Here is a 13,584-nt window from a genome sequence, read left to right as displayed (position 1 = left end):
GTAATCTGCTCTATGACTAAGGTCAAGGTTGGGTTTGAACCCAGGACCTTGTGACTCTATTAACAGAACCTTACCCATATTCATGCCATTGGGTCCATCTGTCCTGGCCCTGGTGGGATGTTGCTGGAGGATGGTGTGGTGTGCTACTTTGAGGTGCACAGTTATGGTCAGAGGCTGAGTTTGGATGCCAAGGCTTAAACTCTGTGCTCTCTGCTGCCAGGCCAGTTGTGGGAACCAAATGAATTCATCTGGGCTTGAAATGGAATTCACCAAACAGGAAACTCAAATGTGCTTATGGCCCTGACCCTCAGAGACTGCCCTTCTGTTTTCCAAGACCTTCCTCCTCCTTCTCCCCCTGTTCTCTCTCTTTCTCCCCCTTCCTCCCTCCCCTCTCTCTGTTTTTAAATTGTTCCCAGAGAAAGGGTCTCACTGATACATAAGTGAGGCTGGCCTTGAATTTTCAGTCCTCCTTCCTCAGCTTCCCAAGGGCTGAGACTGGAGATGCGCACCACCACACCTGCTGCTGAGGTTCTTTCCTATCCCAGGGGCCCAGATTGGAGCACAAACTGAACAGAAGCTCGGCTCAATAACTTACAACCTCTTCTCACTAAACACGAGAGAGCAAAACAGACACGGTGACTTTGTCAAAGCATCACAGTGCCAATGAGGGCCTCATGGTGCCCCGGAGTCACTCACAGCAAAGGAGAGCGCAGCCGTGAGAGACAGTGAGCAGAAGGCAATGTGTGGGTAAACAGCAGCACTGATGCTATTTCGAGCTTCTGTCCCACCTTGTTCCAACATAGACTTGCAGTAGGACTTAACAGGATGCTGATGGCATTTTCCAAAATGATTTGAAGTCAGTGAAAACAAAAGTTCTAACGAAGCCTGTCCCCCAGCCCCCAAAATGAGCACTTCTGGTTACAGTGACTGATGAATGTCCTATGAGCTTATTCTGACAGCTGCAGAAACATACTCAGCAGGGCAACCTGCCTCATCACCAACATCTGGATTAAAGAGTGGGAACTAAACACCAGGGCCTGCTTGCAGCTGGGAAACTAGAGGGGATTCCCAAGAGCCCTTGGGAAGGATTCCCTTCAGAGGCTGTAGACATCCGAGGGGTTTTCCCATCACAACAGTCTCTGAGGATGAAGCGTTCAGACTCGGGCCTCTCGAGGTAGTTTACTGAAGTAGAGCTGATACTAAAATTGCCTTTCTAGAACCTTCCCCACACTAGTTCTCTGAGAAAGGAAGCAGGCCCATTAGTGAGTCACTCAAGTGGCCCCTGGCAGTCTCTGGGGAATCTCTGAGTTCACAGCTCCCAAGTGGTACCGAAGATGTGTGTACATGTGCACAAGTGACAGGCAAGCGATCAGGAAGCCACAAACAACAGAACGGTTTTCAAGGTGAGGAGGGCTTCTGCATCCCTCAGAACCAACAGAGCCTGAAGGGAAACCTCACAGGCACACACCACACAGCATACCAAAGGGGCACTTGGGAATGCAGGGATGCAGACACATGTAAAATGCACATTTGAGACCAGACCCACATGTTCATGAAGCAGGAAGAACATACTCTGACACTGCAAATCCTTGTATGACCAAGTACCAGATAGACCGACAGACAGGCATAAATGCACACACACACACACACACACACACACACACACACACACACACACAACTGTGTGCATGCCTCAGCCTTCTATTCATCTTAAACTGTAGCCTGCAGAAAGGCAGGATGGTCATCTCAAGCTTTCGGAAGTCCAGTTTATTAGGGACTATGAAGCTCGGTACCTGCTCTGGAATATATCCAACCTGATGAGCTCAGAAAACTCTCCCACCTGCTGAGACTCAGTTTCAACACGTTTCCTAATCTCTTCTTCCCAGCAGGCACTGGGGCAAGTTTTCCAGGCAGAATCTGAGTAATAGCCCTTGGCACTCTTTTGAGAGGATACCAGGTAGGAAGATGCTAAGTGGGAGGCAAGAACTTAGGACAATAAAGAATAAGCCTGCTCAGGGTCAAGTACAACTTCCTTATTCCATGTGGAACCAGGTTAGAGACACACCTGGTCTTGACTCCGTAGGTGATTATTCAATGGATAAATTAAGGGATATTTCAGGTGGACTTTGTTTAGTCTTTCCATCTGGGGTCTGGTCTCCTCACCCCTCAGAAGTATAGAGTCCTTGTCCCTTGTAACAAGATCTACAAGTCCTACCACATCAGCCCAGAGCCTTTCATTATTAGCCCATCTATTGCATCCTGCTCCACTGAGCTTGCCTCAGAGCCCTCATGAAGGCACTGGTCCCCCATGCCTGCCATATCCTTTCACTCTCCTCTTTACTTTTAAAATGTTGTGGATTAGTCTCTCTCTCTCTCTGTCTCTGTCTCTGTCTCTTTCTCTCTCTCTCTCTCTCTCTCTCTCTCTGGAATAGCCTTTGCTTTCTTCTCTATGTGGTGAACTCTTTTCCACCCTTTAACATGTACCGCAAATGTATTCTTGCCATGGTGTTTGAAGGTCATGTCCTCAGAATTAATAGTGAAAGTTAATTCCCCTGTGCCACAGCCTTAAGAGGTGGAGTTTTTGGAAGGTAAGCAGGACATGAGGGACCTTTCCCCATGAGTATATTAGTGTCTTATAAAAACAGGGATCCAGTCAGTTCCTTACAAATATTTTCCTGCCAAGTGAGGACATGGGAGCATCTCCTCTGGTGGATAGAGTAAGAGGGGACCATCTTGAAAGCAGAGAGCAGTGTTCAAAACACTGCTGTCCCCTTGATTTTTCTATTATTTGTAAATGACCATGACCGTGCCTCAAGCGTTTAACAGGCCAAGCCATTTCTCTTCAGGAGCTTCAAGAGATTCAGTAGATGTCACGCATGGGAACCAGATTGTGGGGGGAAAGCAAGCTAGGAGAATACACTGTACTAAATTTATCCCTTAAATAGGTTTTTGCAAAACATATCCCTCCCCACACCCCTGGACACATGCCAAGGTGTGTTCCTCATCTTCCTGCCTCCTTGTCCCCCTGGTCTGTGGCTCCTGCAGCCTGTCTGACTCTACCTTTCCAAAGTTATCTTCTTGGTGGGTCAGGGCTCTGAAGCTTTAGTAAATACACATCCCTCTCAAGTCACACTGTCTTCTGCCCTAATGCACAAAAGCCACAGCCCTGCCATTTGGCTGGGAAAGCTGGGGCAGCCAGGCTGAGTTAGTAAGGCAGGAGCTGAAGGTCTTGCCTGCTCCCTCAGGGTGGCCCCCAATGGATTAAGACCTGGTTGTTCCACTCAGCAAAATGAATGTATAAAATGAGATGATCTAGAATCCTTTTCTCTGATTGATTTATTTAGGTTTCTGAAAGGATAGTCAATTCTTTTTTTGCAGTTAGACAAAAACCTAGAATGAGTGAAGGGTGAAAGGCTGGAAAGAAATGCAACTGCAGAATCATTCAACTGCTTTTATGTTGGGCCTGGAGTTGGGCTTTGAGAGGCAGGAGAAGGGCAGCCCTATCCTCGGAGACTGGGTGGTGGGATTAAAAAGAAAATCTCTGTATTCACAATCAGTTACAAATGTAATTCAATACCCAACATGCCTTGATGGTACAGTGATCTTCACACTAATGCCCTTGGGCAATACCCCAAGGGAGATGTTGCAGTCATTTCTATTTGGTGGAGGGAGAAACTGAGACTCGTAATTAGATAACTTGTCAGGGATCAAACCCTCAGTGGATAAGAGGGGCTGATTGGTACAGTTCTCAGCACTGGTGCTCACACATCTATAACAGGCTGAGATGCATCATTGCTCCTGCTGGCAACAGAGACTCCTAAAACCTTTGGAGGATCTTTTCTTTTCTCTTGTGATTTTTGCTTATTTGCTTGTGTGTAAGACAGGGCCAGATGAAGCCCAAGTTGGCTTAAATCCTGTAGCTGAGGATGACCTTGAACTCTGGACCTTCCTGGCTCTATCTTCCAAGTGCTGAGATTACTGGTGTGTGCCATCACACTAAGTTTATAAGACCCCTTCCCATTTCATTGTCCCAGCAACCTAGGAAGTGGCATTAGGGACCCTGTTTTGCAGGGGTCACTAAAACTGGGGTTCAGACCTAGATTGACTAAGAGCCACGGTCACAATTCAGCACTTTCTAGCTTAGTCGTGTGAAGTGGCCTGTTTAAGTCACAACAGATAAGAAAAGGCCTGTGGGGGTGGAACTCTATGGTAAAGTTCCAGGAAACCTACATCCACGCAAGGAGGTGACTTCAAGGTCTAAACATGACTTTTGTGACATCTTATTTTAGTGTAGATTCTCTGCCACTGTAAGACTGTTATTTGGAAAAAAAAAGTCCCAAATCCTTAAAACTTTGGACATACTAGGATACAAAGCACACAGGCACTTTAGGATCTGCCTCTTGGGTTTCTTCAAATCACTATCCAGCTCTTCCTTTGAACTGTTGAGAAGGCCTTTGAATGTGAGGACAGGCTTTAATCTTAGATACCTTGTTTGCCTGGACCTCAGCTATGTATGGTAGGCTAGCTGGGAAAACGCCAATGTTTCCTTCGGGACATGAAGAGAACGTTTCTCTGCATGTCGAATCCTGAACTCTCCTTGTTCACATTTCTAAGGTTTTCCATCGTATCCAGGTTGCGGCTCCGTCCGTGCGTGGGAGTTATTATTCATGTAAAGTGCTATTTCCCCCACCCCACATCAGAGCAGCTGCTCCTCTGGGACAGGGACCCAAATAGATAACTTTTTGTGCAGTCTGACACGGGAAGGGAATTTAATAAATAATGCTGCATTAACTAATGAAGAGACTGATTGAATGAGTGAGCAAGTGGCCACATTTCCAACTTTCTCTCTTAGAAAGAATTGTAATAATTACCAGTATTGTAGGGAAAACCCTGCACTTATGACCATAATCTCACACCCCTGTTTTTTTTTTTTTTTTTTTTTTTTTCTGTAACAGGTCATTTAAGAAAAAAAAAATATTCCTTTCTCAGTTTCACATGTTAAAAAGTAATAAAAACAAACCTGGGTCCCTTTGGTTGACCTCTACACACTAAGCTATCAATAATTGTGGTGTTTTAATTTTCTAGGATGACCAGGATGGATTCAAGGGAAGATAATGGTATGAGCATTGGTCTTGTTCAGTGTGTGTTGGGGAGACCAGTCTCCTATCTGGGATGAGGGAGATGTCTGCTTCAGCGGAGGATCTATCCAGACATCTGTGCTGAAATAGTTGCCGTTATTCATTCTTTAAAAGCAGAAATTCCATCTGTTCTACCCACCCTTGCTCTGGAGCTAAGGGCCTTGCTTGGCATAATGGCAAGAGATTGACAATTCTTCTCATAGAGGAAAGTTCAAGATTCAATTCAACATCGAGTTTTTGTGTTCATTGACTTTTTTTCTTTCTGACACAAGTATATGAAAAGACTTAACCATGAGCTGTCAAAAACTTTATTCTCATCACAACTTCTTAAAGCTTTCAAGAAAGAGGCAGATTTATACAAATATTTAGTGAAGTTTTGCAAGAAATAGAAGGGAAAACCCTTTCCACATCATTCTATGATTCTGATGCCCAACCCAGACAGACAACACAAGGAAAAACAATTACAAATAAATTTACTCCATAAACATAGATACAAAAATTCTCAATAAAATACTATTAAATTGGCATAAACATATAGAAGAGATTGTGCATCACAGCCAAGTTATATTTCTCTGGGGATGGCAGAATGGCATCTCATGTAAAAATCAATCAATGTTTATAAACTGCATTAACACAATGAAGGACAATGCCCCACAATCAGTTCAGTAGACTCAGAGAAGGCTTTTGACAAAATCCAATGCTCTTTCCTGACGAAGAACACTAGACTGTGCATAATAGTAGCCCTCAACTTGGTGCAGGCCATCTATGAAGCACGTACAGCTAACATCAGACTAGGGAGTAAAAATAGGAAGTTTCCCCTTAGGAATAGAAACAAGACAAAGTATCTACTCTTAACCCTTCTCTTAAACACCAGACTAGGGCTGTAAGATAAATTAATCAAGAAAACAAATGCATTTAGATTGACAGAAAAAGAGACATTTCCTGTATTCATAGATGGCAAGATCTTATGGGTGTAGAGAATCTGCAGATCTCTCTGTCTCTGTCCCTCTCATATACACACTTAGAACTAATAAACAAGTTGCTTTAGAAAGAAGTCTGTAGGATCAAGAGACAAAAATCAACATACAGAGTATGGAAAGAAGTACTCTGTGATCACTCCAAAATGCAATAAAAATAACCTTATTTGTGATGTTATCCAAAAGTAATAGAATAAGAACACATTTAAGAAAATAAACACAGAGGGATCCAAGATGGTGGTTCGGAGAGGACACTGTGTCTGAGGAGCAGGATAGCAGTGACTGCACAGCAACCAACAGTGATTGTGTTTCCCAGGTGAGAGGAAACCCAGCGTTGTGGGAAGCAATCAGGTCCATTCTCCGGTCACCCAGCTATATCCCAGAATTGTTCCTGGGTCCCACTAGGCCCAGAGCCACACGTCTGTGTGCTCTGATCACCATCCTAGACTTAACTGTGGGCCCCACAACACCAGAGATTGAGTTTTCCAGTTGAGAGAAACCCCACAGTGAAGGAAGCAACTGGGACAGACCTCAGGTCACCCAGATAATTCCTGGAAAAGGTCCCAGGCTCCTGCAGGCACTCACCTGCCTGCCCAGAAACCTGCCTGTGCACCAAACTCACTGTCCCACACATAACTGTGGGTCCCCAAACACCAGAGACTGAGTTTCCATGTTGGGAGGAAACCCCACAGTGAAGGAATTATCAGGTCTGACCTCAGGGCACCCAGCCGAACTCCCCACCCCATCAGTAAGTTCTCGGGAAAAGTTCCCGGGTTCCTTCAGGCACCCAGTTGCCATGATGGAGCCACTCGCCTGTACCTGAGTGCTCTACTCACTATCCCAGACTGAACTGTGGACTGCAAAACACCACAAACTGGGTCTCCCTGTCAGGAGGAAGCTGAGGAAGTCTCCTTCAGGAACAACCATCTTCCTGCCAAGGGGAGTCTCCCTACCCCAGGATTCCAGCAGGCACCAGAAACTAACTGCCAACACCTGAGATAGCCCAATGGTAGAGGCCAGCGTAAAAGCTCAACCAACAAAAGGCAAAGCATGATGGCAACTCGAGAACCCAGTTATGCAGGGGGAGGCAGCCCTGGAAACCCCAGCATAATTGAAATTCAAGAAGATGACCTTGCATCTATGCTTATGGAGAGGATACTAGAGGAAACAAATAAAATGTGTGAAGAATTAGAGGAAGATAAAATCAAACAGATTATGGCCATCTGTAAAGAAATACAGGGAGATGCAGCCAAACAGTTTGTGGCCTTCAGAGAGGAAATAATTAAATTACTGAAAGAAATAAAAGAAACATAGAAATGTTCAAACAAACAGGTAAAGGAATTGAAGGAAAATACAGTCAGAGAGGTGAAGGAAATCAACAAAATGGTTCAAGATCTGAAGATAAAATTGGAAAAGTTGAAGAAAACACAAATGGAGGAAATCATGAAGAGGAAGAACTTAGGGAAGAAAACCAACAGCTTACTTTAGGTAAGCATAACCAACAGATCACAAGAGATGAAAGAAAGAATCTCAAGTGTGGAAGCTACAATGGAAGAAATTGATGTATCCATCAAAGAAAATGTTAAATCTAAAAAATTCCTGACACAAACCATCCAAGAAATCCAAGACAAAATGAAAAGACAAAACCTAAAAGTAATAGGAATAGAGGAAAAAGAAGATCACTGTCTCCAAGGCCCAGAAAATAATTTCAACAAAATCATAGAAGAAAATTTCCTCAATTTAAAGGAGAGGCCTATAAGCATACAAGAGCCCTACAGAACACCTAATATGTTAGACCAGAAAAGAAAACCCTACTGCCACATAATAATCAAAACAGTAAGTATACAGAAAAAAAAAAAAAACCTAAAAGCTGCAAGAGAAAAAGGCCAAGTAACATATAATGAGTAAAACCATCAGAATCACACCAGACTTCTCAACAGAGACTATGAAATCCACAGCCTGGATGGATATCATGCAGAACCTAAGAGAACAAAGATGTCAACCCAGGCTACTATACCCAGCAGAACTCTCAATTGATCATAGATGGAGAAATCATAGATGGATATTCAATGACAAACACAAATTTAAACAATACCTACCCAAAAAAACCCACCATTATGGAAGATACTAGGAGAAAAAATACAACCAAGAAAGCCAACTATATTCAGGAAAACACAGGAAATAAATAACCTCACTATAGCAAACTAAAAGTAGCCAAGTACACACTATACCACAACCAATATCAAAATAAAAAAATCTGAAAGCCACTGGTCATTAATCTTTCTCAACATCAATGGACTAAACTCTCCAATAAAAAGACACAGACTAACAGAATGGATGGGTAAACAAGACCCAAGAATCTATTACATACACCTAAGTCACAAAGATAGACATTACATGAGAATAAAGGGTTAGAAGATGGTTTTTCAGCCCATGAATGGATACAAGAAGCAAGCAGGAGTAGCCATTCTAACACCTAATAAAATCGATGTTCAACCAAAGTTAATCAAAAGAGATGAGACATTCCGCCAAGAAGACATCACAATACTGAACATCTATGCCCCAAATACAAGGACACCCACATTTGTAAAATAAACAATAATAAAACTTAAACCAAACATAGATCCACACACACTAATAGTGGAAGATTTCAACACCCAAGTCTCAACAAAGGACAGGTCAACAAAACAGACATTAAACAAAGAAACAATGACTCTAACAGATGTCATGAATTAAATGGACCTAACAGACATCTACAGAACCTTTCATCCAAACACAAAAGAATTTACCTTCTTCTCAGCACTTCATAGAATCTTTCCCAAAATAGACTATACAATTGGGCACAAAGAAAGCCTCAACAGATACAAGAAGATAGAAATAATCTCTTGTATCCTATGAGAGCACCCTGGACTAAAGCTGGATCTCAAAAACAGAAATAGCAAAAAGCCTACACACACATGGAAACGTAACAACTTGCTACTAAATGATAACTAAGTCAGAGAAGAAATAAAGAAAGAAATTAAAGTCTTCCTAGAATTCAATGAAAATGAAGGCATAACATACCCAAACTTACGGGACACGATGAAAGCAGGGCTAAGAGGAAAGTGAAAATCTCACAAAGAACAAACAGAGAAAAACAACAAAGAAAGAGAATTTCAGGCCAATCTTCCTATGAGCATTGATGGAAAATTACTCAACAAAACACTTGAAAATGAAATCTGAGAACACATCAAAGATAACAACCACTATGATTAAGTAGGCGACATCCCAGGTATGCAGGGGTGGTACAGTATTCAGAAATCCATCAATGTATTCCACCATACAAACAAACTGAAAGAAAAAAAACAACAACACATGACCATCTCCTTAGATGCTAAAAAAGCATTTGATAAAATCCAAAACTAGTTCATGTTTAAAGTCCTGGAGAGATCAGGGCTACAAGGCACTTACCTAAACATGGTAAAAGCAATATACAGCAAGCTTATAGACAACATCAAACTAAATGGAGAGAAACTTAAATAAATCCCACTGAAATTAGGGAAGGGCAAGGCTGCCCACTCTCTCCATATCTCTTCAACATAGTACTTGAAGTCCCTGCTAGAGAAATAAGACAATTAAAGGAGATCAAGGGGGTTAAAATTGGAAATGAAGGAGTCAAAATGTCACTATTTGCAGAAGAGATGATAGTACACATGAGTGACCCCAAAAATTATACCAGGGAACTTCTACAGCTAAAAAACACCCTCAGCAAAGTGGCTGGATACAAAATTAACTCAAAAAAAAAAAATCAATACCCCTCCTGTATACAAAACACAAATGGTCTGAGAAAGAAATTAGGGAAACAACACCTTTCACAATAGCCACAAAGGACATAAAGTACCTTGGTGAAACTCTAACCAAGCAAATAAAGACTTGATTTGCAAATCAAAAACTTCAAGTCTCTGAAGAAAGAAATAGAAGAAAATATCAGAAGATAAAAAGATCTCCCATGCTCATGGCTTGGCAGGATTAACAGTAAAAATGGCCATCTTACCAAAAGCAATCTACACATTCAATGCAATTCCCATCAAAATACCAACACAATTCTTTATAGACCTTAAAAGAAAAATTCCCAACTTCATATGGAATAACAAGAAACCCGGAATAGTTAAAACAATCCTCTATAATAATAGATCTTCTGGAGGTAGCTCCATCCCTGATCTCAAGCTGTACTATCGAGCAAAAGTAAAAAAACTGCATGGTGCTGGCATAGAAACAGAATGGTGGATCAATGGAATTGAATCAAAGATTCAGAAATAAACCCACACGCTTATGGACACCTGATTTTGGCAAAGATGCCAAAACCATACAATGGAAAAAAGATAGCATCTTCAACAAATGGTGCTGGTCTAACTGGATATCTACATGTAGAAAAATGCAAATAGATCCATACTTATCACCCTGCACAAAACTAAAGTTCAAGTGGATCAAAGACCTCAACATAAAACCAGACACACTAAACCTGTTACAAGAAAAAATGGGGAAGAGCCTTGAACTCATTGGCACCGGGGACAACCTCCTGAACAGAACACCAACAGCACAAGCTCTAAGATCAACAACCAATAAATGGGACCTCATGAAACTAAAAAGTTTCTGTAAAGCAAAGGACACTGTCATCAGGACAAAATAACAGCCTACAGACTGGGAAAGGATCTTCACCAACCCTATATCTGACAGAGGGCTAATATCCAGAATATATAAAGAAATCAAGAAGTTAAACAGGAACAAATCAAGTAACCCAATTAAAAAAAGGGGTACAGAGTTAAACAAAGAATTCTCAATAAGAGAAACATTGAAAGAAATGTTCAACGTCCTCAGTCATCAGGGAAATGCAAATCAAAATGACCCTGAGATTTCACCTTACACCCATTAGAATGGCTAAGATAAAAAACCAAGTGACAGTACATGCTGGAGAGGATGTGGAGAAAGGGGAACCCTCCTGCATTGCTAGTGGGAATGTAAACTTGTAAGACCACTATGGAAATCAATCTGGTGCTTTCTCAGACAATTAGGAATAGTGCTACCTCAAGATCCAGCTATACCACTCTTAGTCATATATCCAAAATATGCTAGAGTATACAACAAGGACATTTGCTCAACTATGTTCATAGCAGCTTTATTCGTGATAGCCAGAATCTGGAAACAACCCAGATGTCCCTCAATAGAGGAATGGATACAGAAATTATGGTACATTTACACAACAGAATACTACCCAGCAACTAAAAACAAGGAAATCATGAAATTTGCGGGAAAATGGTGGGAAGTAGAAAAGATCTTTCTGAGTGAGGAATCCCAGAGGCAGAAAGACATACATGGTATATACTAACTTATAAGTGGATATTAGACATATAATATAGGATAATCATACTAAAATCTGTACACCTAAAGAAGCTAATAAAGAAGGAGGACCCTGGGTAAGATGCTCAGCCCTCATTCAGAAAGGCAAACGGGATAGACATCGGAAGAGGGAGAGAACAGGACAGCAGGCTACCACAGAAGGCTTCTAAAAGACTCTACTCAGAAGGGTATTAAAGCAGATGCTGAGACTCCTAACCAAACTTTGGGCAGAGTGCAGGGAATCTCATGAAAGAAGGGGGAGATAGAAAGACCTAGAGGATTCAGGAGCTCCACAAGGACAGCAACAGAACCAAAAAAATCTGGGCACAGGGGTCTTTTCTGAGGCTGATATTCCAACCAAGGACCATTCATAGAGATAAGCTATAACCTCTGCATAGATATAGCCCAAGGCAGCTCAGTCTCCCACTGGATTCACTAGTAAGAGTAACAGAGACTGTTTCTGACATGAACTCAGTGGCTGGCTCTTTGATCACCTCTCCTTGGGTGGCTCAGCCTTACCAGGCCACAGAGGAAGACAATGCAGCCAGTCCTGATGAGACCTGATAGACTAGGGTCAGATGGAAGGGGAGGAGGACCTCCCCTATCAATGGACTGTGGGAGGGGCATGGGAGGAGAAGAGGGAGGGAGGGTAGGATTGGGAGGGGATGAAGGAGGGGCTACAGCTGGGATACAAAGTGAATAAATTGTAATAAACAATATAATAAATAAATAAATAGAAGTAAAAAAAAAAAGAAAATAAATAAAAAACCTGCATATTGAATAATAGAAAAAAATCACAGAGAGAAAAAAATTTAAACTCTTAACTAATTAGGCTCACACCTTGTGTTCATAAATTGAATGATTTAATACAGGAATTAAGTTTTTTATTTTATTTTTAGAAACTGACGTATATATCCTGAAATATATGTGTAAATGCAGGAGAACAGAAGACTTAATCTTGGAAAACAGGAAAAATTCGAGGTACCCACACTTCTCAACTTTATAACTTCTGTGCAGGGACAGTAAAGAAGATGGTCAGTGTAAGGAGATATATCAGTGGACTAAAATGGAGAGATCAGGAATAAAGCTTCCCATTTATGCTGAATTGATTCCTGACAAAAGTACCAAGACAAATGAAAGGGAAAGGAAGGTCTTTTAAATCAATGATTCAAAAATAATTGGACATCTTCATGAAAATGAGTAGACTTGGCCTCAGCTATCATTCAAGATACAAAGCTTACCTCACAGTAGATCACAGATCTAGATGTAAGAGCTAAAAGTATTAGAGGAAAACAGAGGAATAATGCTTCATGATTTTTAATAAGTAGTGCCTCCTTTGTTGTGTCACAAAAAAATCACAGGCAACAAAAGTGAAATGGGATCTAAATTGGACTTCATCAAAAATTTAAAAATTTGCTTTTCAGAGCATATTCTCAAGAAAGAGAAATGACAACTCATAGAAGGAGAAAAGTACTCTCAAATCACAGAAAAATGACTTAAATCAAGAATATTTGAAATCTTGTGTTAGTATAACACAACAATAAAAAAGACAGGCAAGCCAATTAACAAATGGGCAAGGGACTAGAATAGACATTTCTCCAAGGAAGTCTTAAAATTGCCAATAGTCACATGTAAAGATGCCATTACTAGTCATTGCAAAACTTCAAATCAAAACCACAACAAGATAACACACTAAAATCTCCAGAATGACTAAAAATATATGTAATAAAAAATACTGAGTAGAAAGGAAAAGAAAAATTAGAAACTTCATGCATATCTGGAAGCATTATAAATGGTATGGCTACTTTTGAAATCTTGTTGCCAGTAACTGAAAATATTAACAATGGAGTTACCACAATGTAGGAAATAGCAATATCACCCCAGGATATGCCTAAATAATGTAGGACTTAAAATATCACCCTTGAGATATGCTCAAAAATGTAGACCTAGTAATAACATATTCAGGATATACACAAGGAATGTAGAACTCAGCAATATCACTCACAGGGCATAACCAAAGAATGTAGGACTCAGAAATATCACACACTCTCAGGACATACCCTATAGGACATATCATTACCACCCAAAGATAT

General features: G+C 41.1%; 1 protein-coding gene across 2 annotated transcripts in view; it reads right to left on the bottom strand.

Moving 5' to 3' along the window:
• The window catches only part of Tenm4 (teneurin transmembrane protein 4), a 697,438-nt gene that overhangs the window by 535,734 nt on the left and 148,120 nt on the right, over positions 1-13,584 (bottom strand). The gene's annotated exons all lie outside the window — the stretch shown is intronic.

The sequence above is a fragment of the Psammomys obesus genome, unplaced genomic scaffold (genome assembly GCF_907164565.1).
Source record: "Psammomys obesus unplaced genomic scaffold, mPsaObe1.curated_primary_1811, whole genome shotgun sequence".
Lineage (NCBI taxonomy): Eukaryota > Metazoa > Chordata > Mammalia > Rodentia > Muridae > Psammomys > Psammomys obesus.
The sequence above is the reverse complement of the archived record's forward strand: the minus strand, read 5'-3'. Positions and strand labels throughout refer to the sequence as shown.